The following is an 8,492-nucleotide window of genomic DNA, read 5'->3' on the forward strand; positions in this document are numbered from 1 at the left end:
GGTTACTCCATTACTTATACTGTTCTTATCATCGTTCTGTCTACTTTGGACCTACCAATTTGTTCTTCTTAATCCCTGTACCTTTCCCACCCCCATTCTCTCCCTTCCCACTCCCAACTGATAACCCTCCAAATGACCTCCATATCTATGATTCTGTTTCTGTTCTGCTTGTTTGCTTAGTTTGTTATTTGGATTCAATTATTGATGGTTGTGAATTTATTGCCACTTTAATGTTCATCATTTTGATCTTCCTTTTTTAAAATTTGTATTTATTTATTTTATTTTTAGACAGAGGGGAAGGGAGGGAGAAAGAGAGGCAGAGAAGCATTAATGTGTGGTTGCCTCTAGCACACTCCCCCACTGGGGACCTGGCCTGCAACCCAGGCATGTGCCCTGAGTGGGAATTGAACTGGTGACCCTTTGGTTTGTAGGCTGGCACTCAGTCCACTGAGCTACACCAGCCAGGGCTGATCTTCTTTTTTTTATATAACTCCCTTTAGTGTTTCATACAATAATGGCTTGGTGATGATGAACTCCTTTAACTTGGCCTTATCTGGGAAGCACTTTATCTACCCTTCCATTCTAAATGATAGCTTTTCGGGATAGAGTATCTAGGTTGGAGGTCCTTGCCTTTCATCACTTTGAATATTTCTTGCCAATCCCTTCTAGCCTGCAGTTTCTTTTTAGAAATCAGCTGACAGTCTTCTGGGAACTACTTTGTAGGTAGCTCTCTTCTTTTCTCTTGCTGCTTTTAAGATTCTCTCTTTATCTTTAACCTTTGGCATTTTAATAATGATGTGTCTTGGTGTGGGCCTCTTTAGATTCATCTTGTTGTGGACTCTGTGCTTCCTAGACTTGTATGTCTATTTCCTTCACTAGATTGGGGAAGTTTCATTATTTTTTGAAATAAATTTTCAATTTCTTGCTCTTCCTCTTCTCCTTCTGGCCCCCCAATGATTTGGATGTTGGTGTGTTTGAAGAAGGCCCAGAGGCTCCTTATGCTATCCTCATTTTTGTTATTTTTTAAAATTCTTTTTTCTTCTTGCTATTCTGATTGAATCCTTTTTCCTTCCTTGTGTTCCAAAGTGTTGATTTGAATCTCGGCTTCATCCCCTCCACTGTTGGTTCCCTGTAGATTTTTCTTTATTTCACTTAATGCACCCTTCATTTCTGCCCAGGTCTCTCTCATGCTGTTGCAGTACCCAATGAGTTCTGTGAGCATCCTGATAACCAGTGTTTTGAACTGTGCATCTGATAGTTTGCTTATCTTCATTTCATTTAGTTCTTTTTCTGGAGTTTAGTTCTGTTCTTTCATTTGGGCCATATTTCTTTGTCTCCTCATTTTGGCAGCCTCCCTGGGTTTGTGTCTGTGTATTAGGTAGAGCTGCTTTGACTTCCTGTCTAAGGGCACCTGTTAAGTTGTATGAGGCAGAGCCTTACATAATTGCCAGGGCAGAACAACCTGTGTCACGGTTCTATTGCTCTGTGTGTGGGAGAGGGCTCAGAGAGGGGACAATGCTGCTGCCTGGCCTCTGGAGTTTTGCCCAGGAGGAAGCTGTCTCCCTACTTGTACTTCACTTTCTCCCCATATTGCCACTGGTGCCCTTCCAGCTGTTGCCCTGATGCTGAATCCCAGAGCGGGTAGGTCTGCTTGAGTCCTAAGTCCATGGTGGGCCCTTTAAGAGGATGCAGTTTCTTCCACTGCCCCAACCTCCACTGGTTTTTACAATCAGAAGTTATGGGGACTTATCTTCCTGGCACTGGGACCCTGGGCTGTGTGGTCTGGACTGGGGCTAGAATCCCTTGCTCCTGAGGTATCCCTCCCACTTTTTTATCCACCATACATAAATGTGGGACCACCCATTCCCTTCTCCACATCTGCACCCCTCCTGCTTGTCTGGATGAATGTGGCCTCTTCAAATCCTTAGTTGTTGGACTTCCACACAGCTCAATTTTCTGACAAATCTGGGTGAAATTTCTTTTGTAGTCTAGTTGTATTTTTTGCTATAGTTGTGTGTGGAGGTGAGACATGTTTACCGACGCCTCCATCTTCAAAAAGATGCCTTTTCATTTGTCAAGCCTATTTTTGTGTGTTTTAAGAGTGTTTCAAAGTTGAAATGTGTTTTCTATATACATGATTTTTTAAATGGCAGCCAGGCTAGATATAAAATTCTTGGCTTGCATTTTCTTTCCTTGGGTTTCTTGAAAATGCTGTTCCACTCTTACAATACTCTGTGTATTACTCTTGAGGTCTGATGTTAGGCAAATTTTCTTTTTTAAATTAATAATTTGACTTCTTATCTGGAAGCCCTTAAGACAAAGATCTTTTCTTTGTTTCAAAAGTCTAAAATTTTATTAAGATATGTCTCAGAGTTGATAGATTCAGGTCCATTTTCCCAAGTATGTTCTGGGTCCTTTTAATATGTAGATTTTTCTTGTTTCTGGAAAGTCTTTTTGTATGAGAGTTTTGAAAAATTAGCTCTTTCATTGTTTTTCTTCAGGACTCAAATTATATCTATGTTGGAGTTTTCTTACATTTTTTCCATTTCAACCACTTTTTTCCCTGACCTTTTTTACTTATTTACCTGCTTTTCATTCCATCTTGATGCTGTGTCCTTTATTAAAGTTTCGTTTGAATCTGTTTTCCTTGGGTGCCTTGTAATTTATTCATTTGAGATTGTTGTCTTTTACTTTGACTTCAATTTCTTTCCTGAGTTCAATCAACTCTCTTGTATATATTTCTACCCGTCTGTCCATTTCCATTCTTAGTTTACATTTCTGATTTCAGGACTTTTTATATTGTAAAACATGTTTAACTGTATTTAATTCAGTTTGTATTTATCATGGTTGGCTGTTAGGGGGAGATATTTCATTGGCCGATTTTTCTGTTTTCATCTTAAAGTAGTTTTGCATTGAGTTAGTTTGTGGTTTTTTTTCCTACTCAAAGGCATTCTGTGGACAAAGATCCTAGCTCAATAGCACCATCTCCTTCCTCTCAAGGAACAAATAGGGTTGTTACCACACAAGGTGGGGGTGGGGTAGAGGGACAGGCAGGGGCTCCACTGGGGCACTAGTTCTGTGCTGTGGTAAAGGACCAGCTTTAAATTTTTAATTTCACATTCATTGTGAATCAGTATTTTTGTAAAATACAATAAAAATGAATTGTTAATGATAAAAATACAAGGCCAATTGTTTTGTTATATTTACAGATAAAACTGCATTTTAAATCAATATAATCAGAAGAAACAAGAAAAATCTGTAAACACGATGCATTCATTGAAAGTGAATATAAAGGCAATGAATAATCACTATTATATCCATAACTTTATTATTCTGTAATTGCAACTAAATTAAAAGTTATGGGTCAAAGCAATTCCCCTGCATTAAATGCCTATATATGCACACTTTGAATAAAAACCATGTATATTAATATTTAAAAGTTTTAAATATGACAGATAAGCTTGGTTGCTTGTTAACCTATCTAATTGAGGTTGGGTTGTTGACAGTGCTACACGTAGCGGATGATATATAGCTAAACTATTTCTATTTTTGGTCTTAACATTTATAGTAGAGAAACTAGTCTCACAGAGTTATGTTGACAGGAAAGGAAGAAGATATTTTAAAGTAATTCAGACAGCTCAGGATATTCATTTTTAATTTTCATCCAAAATAAAAGCAAGTGATGATTTATTCCCAAAATGTCTTCAAATCTTCATCCAGTTCTAACAATTTATGATGTAAAAGTTAGAGTTAAATATAAATTCTGAATTTTATATACTTGTGGGTAACAGTTGGCAAACCAAGCTTAAACTGTCTCCCATTATGGTTTTGTTGTGCATGACTGGGACACATCCTGTCCTGTCTGTGACTCACCATGCAAGCTTTGCGATACCCAAACTGGCCTGTACCTCGTTCAGTGAGATGAGTCTATTGATCATGTGTTTGGTTGTCATGTAATGTCAAATTGTTATAAGAACTTCTCAACACCGATACCAGTTTTTGTACTTATCGCATGGCAAACCGATAATAGCCCAGACCTGTACCACTCTGTGTGTCGCTATGATTAGCCCACTTGGCCCATTGGCAAGTTCCTGGAAGACTCCTTGGATCAGGTAGAGCTGAAGGTACAGCCAACGCTGATGGAGTAGTAGATTAAAAAAACTCATAAAAGCCAACCATTACCTTACTACCTCTTTTTTAATTTTTATTTATTTATTTTAGAGAAGGGAAGGGAGAGAGAGAGAGAGAGGGAGAGAAACATCAATGTGTGGTTGCCTCTCACATGCCCACAACCCAGGCATGTGTCCTACACTAGGAATCGAACCCGCAACTCTTTGATTCTCAGGCTGGCACTCAATCCACTGAGCCACACCAGCCAGGCCTACCTTATTATTTTTTGAAGTGACAAGAACATCTACTCCCTAATTCCTTCCTCATTTTGTCACATATTATGTTTATATGTTTTAAATGATACCAATTTTTCTTTCCTTACTTGTCCTGTCCATCTTCCTAACCTAAACATAAAGGTGGTTTACTTGGAAACTTTGTGCATAAATATGTGGTACCAGAAAGTAATCAAGTGCTCAAAAAATAATGACCTGTCAAAAGGACACAGGAGCCAATGAAAGGGGCTCCCATTGGCCAGATCTGGGACAATTGAGCAAGAAAATAAATGATAGTAATGGATAATAACACAGAGGCAAAAACAAATATCCATGAGTTCATGTGATTTTAAATGGAGTAGATAAATGAATAGGAGAGAAGGGAAAGCTCTTCTTTACATAATTCTAATTAATAAATATAGAAGGAATAATGGGTTGAGAAAATCATTACTTAGCAAACACCACAGTAACAATTATTTCAGACAACAATCATCAGTGGATGCTAAAATGAATGGGTGAAAGTCAGATGAAAAATGAGATACAAACATAGTCTTAAAGTGTCAAAGTATAAAAGAAAAAAATAACTATAGGGGAGAAACCTGGCATGTACCACCTTAACCAGTTACCATCACCAAAATGAGACATATTGACATCACAACTCATAACCTGAGTTCCATTATGAGCAAATATCAAACCCAAATTGAGGGACATTCCATAAAATAACAGCCGTTACTCTTCAAAAGTGAACTGTCCTACCACACTGTTGTCTATGTCTATGAGTTTTTCTTTGTCTTGTTTGTTCCTTTGTTGCTTTCAGTTTATTAAAAAAAAAAATTTAAGGGAACTGTCCCAAAATAAAGGAGACTAAGGAGATATGACAACTAAATGTGTGTGTGTGTTCCTGAATTGGATCTTGATCCAGTAAAAGGTCATGAGTAGGCCCATTAAAATAATTTAACCAGGCCCTGGCTGGTGTGGCTCAGTGGATTGAGTGCCGGACTACAAACCAAAGGGTCACTGGTTTGATTCCCAGTCAGGGCACATGCCTAGGTTGCGGGCCAGGTCCCCAGTAGGGGGTGCGCGTGAGGCAACCACACATTGATGTTTTTCTCCTCTTTCTCCCTCCCTTCCCCCTCTCTAAAAATAAATCAATGTTTAAACAAAAATACAATGCTTCTTACAATGTTGGAGAATTAATGGCATTCTCCAACAATTCTATTTTCCCCAAGAAACCATTGCATAGTCATTCTGTCACAAAGTTAGAAAGAAACTCTGCCTAAGTCTAAGGGTAGAAGGCTTGATGTCACTGCAAGACTTGTAGAATGGTCATTGACCCCAGTTCCTATGTACTTTGGAAATTGTTGGTTTGATCATCCGTTAAAAAGTGTATGGACCACAGCAGGCCAAGGGGGAGATGAGGGTGGGTAGAGGGACAAGTCTGGGCAGTGCTTGGGGGTTGGCACCAGTTTGCACACCCATTCAAGTGGTACTTGTCCCAGCAGTTCTTGCTGATCGTGCTAGCTGTGTCTTCTGTGCTCTTGTACCCTGAGCTCATCTGCAAACATCCTGGTGTTGGTTCTCATCATGACTAGGCTTTGGGATTGCTTCTTGTTGTCCTCCTCCTCTTCATCTTTGTCCTTGTTCCCAACTCCCACCCCAGATCAGCCATGGTGCTCAGCCTGGGGGTCGGCAGCCCAAAAAGAGGTGTTTGGCTGCTGCTTGAGCCTGGAGAGCTCAGACTGCGAGTCTCTGGACAGTAGCAACAGTGGCTTTGGGCCAGAGGAAAACTGGGCATACTTGGATGAGCTGTCCCTGCCTGACTTCAAGCTGCCCTGAGGACGAGCACCTGTGTGCTAACCTGATGCAGCTGCTGCAGGAGAGCCTGGCTCAGGCACGACTGGGCTCATGGGACCCTGTGAGCCTGCTACCAGGCCAGCTGGTGAGCCAGGTGGGCAAAGAACTACTGTGCCTGGCCTACAGCGAGCCATGTGGCCTGCAGGGGGCGCTGGTGGATGTCTGTGTGGAACAGGGCAAGAACTGCCACAATGTCCGCCAGCTGGCCGGAGACCCTGCCTGGTGCCCGCCTTCCACCTGACCCTCATGCTGTGCCTGGACTCATGCCTCTGGTCCAAGATCCAGGGGCTGTTTAGCTCCACCAACTCTCCCTTCAGCCAGTCCCTGTCGCTGAGCACCAGCTGTTCACTGAGTGTTAAACTTGGGCCTGGAGGATAGACACGGCCTCCAACGGCAGACAACTGAACTTTTGGGATGGACGTTGGCAGGCACGAACTGAGGGACAGACGCCTGTCATTATAAAACTGACAGCCACCTGAGGGGAGGAAGGCCAAGGGCAGGGAGTGTTTCCTGGGAAGCTCACTGAAGTGTGTGTGGTGGCTTCTCATTGGGGTCACAAGCTTGCCTGCCCCTCAGCATTGTGGCATGAAACAAAGGTTTAGGGGCCAACCAGGCTTCTGGCTGGATTGTATGTAGAATGTACCTTATTTTTGTTACTGACAGTTAAGATAACCGTGGCATGACAACAGCCAGGACAGAAGCTAGCAGGGCTGCACCGGCGTCTACCAGCAGCTTATGCGCTCATGGGAGTTGGCCCTGGTGGGAGAGGGGAGGTCGTGGAGGTGTTTTTTTGTATCTCATGGTCTAAAGGGACCAAATATGTTGTTTTTGCATTTGTTTTTTCAATCAGAGCTTTACTACCGACCTGTTCTGGGCAGTAATCTTCCAAATGCACGAATTTTAAGAGAAGGAAGAAGTTGGGGTTGGGATCACTTGGGGGATCTTTGACCCTTGCAGAAAAAATACACCTAACAGCTGCACTTGGCCCATCCCCCACTGTGTACTGAAGAGTTTATCTGTGAAGGGGTGGAGCTGATTAGAGTGGGGGCTGGAACCCTCTCTCAAAGGAATGCCGTCCGGGCCCTTCATCTGTAGAACTGTTTATAAAGTTATGAATATACTTGCTGTTTAAGTATTAAGACCTATGCAATATTTTTTTCCTTTTCTGATACAAAAGTATGTTTGTGGCCCTGGCTGGTGTGGCTCAGTGGATTGAGTGCTGGCCCGTGAACCAAGAGGTTGCTGGTTCGATTCCCAATCAGGGCACATGCCTGGGTTGTGGGCCAGGTCCCCAGTTAGGGGCACATGAGAGGCAACCACACATTGATGTTTCCCTCCCTCTCTTTCTCCTTCCCTTCCCCTCTCTCTAAAAATAAGTAAAATCTTTTAAAAAAGTGTTTTTTTAAGTAAGTTTATGGATCCCATATTATTTGGTACCAATGAAAATGGATTGAGAATATCATTCCTTCCAAAAAGATATGGCACAAGAAAATAAAATTGGTTCTATATTATTGCTAATAGATTTAGGCCATAAGCAGTATCTACCACATGTAAAATCTCAGATGTTTTATAAACCCAGAATATTCTACCAATTAGATGTTAAGTGACAGGGTTTTCTCTCTCAATGCCTGTGAAACAGTCAGTCGGCCATGAGTCTGGCTTTCCTGCCTCTCACACACTGTGATTTATGTTCCTGAACAAATTAGACTTAATTTAAGAGCAAATCATCAGCAACAGGTATAATAATCTTGGCAGAACATTTATTTTAATTAATTGCTTTCTGTCTAACATAGATAGAAGGGTGCTGATGCCATTTACCCTATAAGGATTGGTGCTGTCATGTAATTAATATTTTTCTTCCCCTAGAACTTAAAAAGTCTCATCAGTTTTAAATTATAAAGGCATTGGTTTACTTCATATTTAATCATAAGCTAACTTCTGTGTGCTGTTTATAGAAGAAACTTGTTAAAGAAAAATGAACTTTAATCACTGCAGCATTATAGATCCCTGCTCCTCAAACATAAGCCCTTTGGGGGTCAATGTTTTGGGACTAGGCAGGTGAAAAACCCTCACCCCATAAACTTAGCAGTGGGTAGCGGTGGAGGGGACTTGAGTGACTTTAGAATAGTGTTGTTTTTCTTCCCTGTGGACTTGATTATCTCCTTCACTATAATTTATAGTTTAATGAGAGGCAAAAAGAAAACAAAACTTTCCTCCACTCTACGGATGCCGAGCACCGCAGATGTCAAAGGTAGA

At 41.3% G+C, this 8,492-nt stretch overlaps 1 pseudogene; it reads left to right on the plus strand.

The window, feature by feature from the left end:
* The first annotated feature begins 5,608 nt into the window (after positions 1-5,608).
* Positions 5,609-6,614, plus strand: LOC112322424 (DNA damage-inducible transcript 4 protein pseudogene; annotated as a pseudogene).
* The last annotated feature ends 1,878 nt before the right edge of the window (positions 6,615-8,492 follow it).

Source organism: Desmodus rotundus, chromosome X, assembly GCF_022682495.2.
Source record: "Desmodus rotundus isolate HL8 chromosome X, HLdesRot8A.1, whole genome shotgun sequence".
Taxonomy (NCBI): Eukaryota; Metazoa; Chordata; class Mammalia; order Chiroptera; family Phyllostomidae; genus Desmodus; species Desmodus rotundus.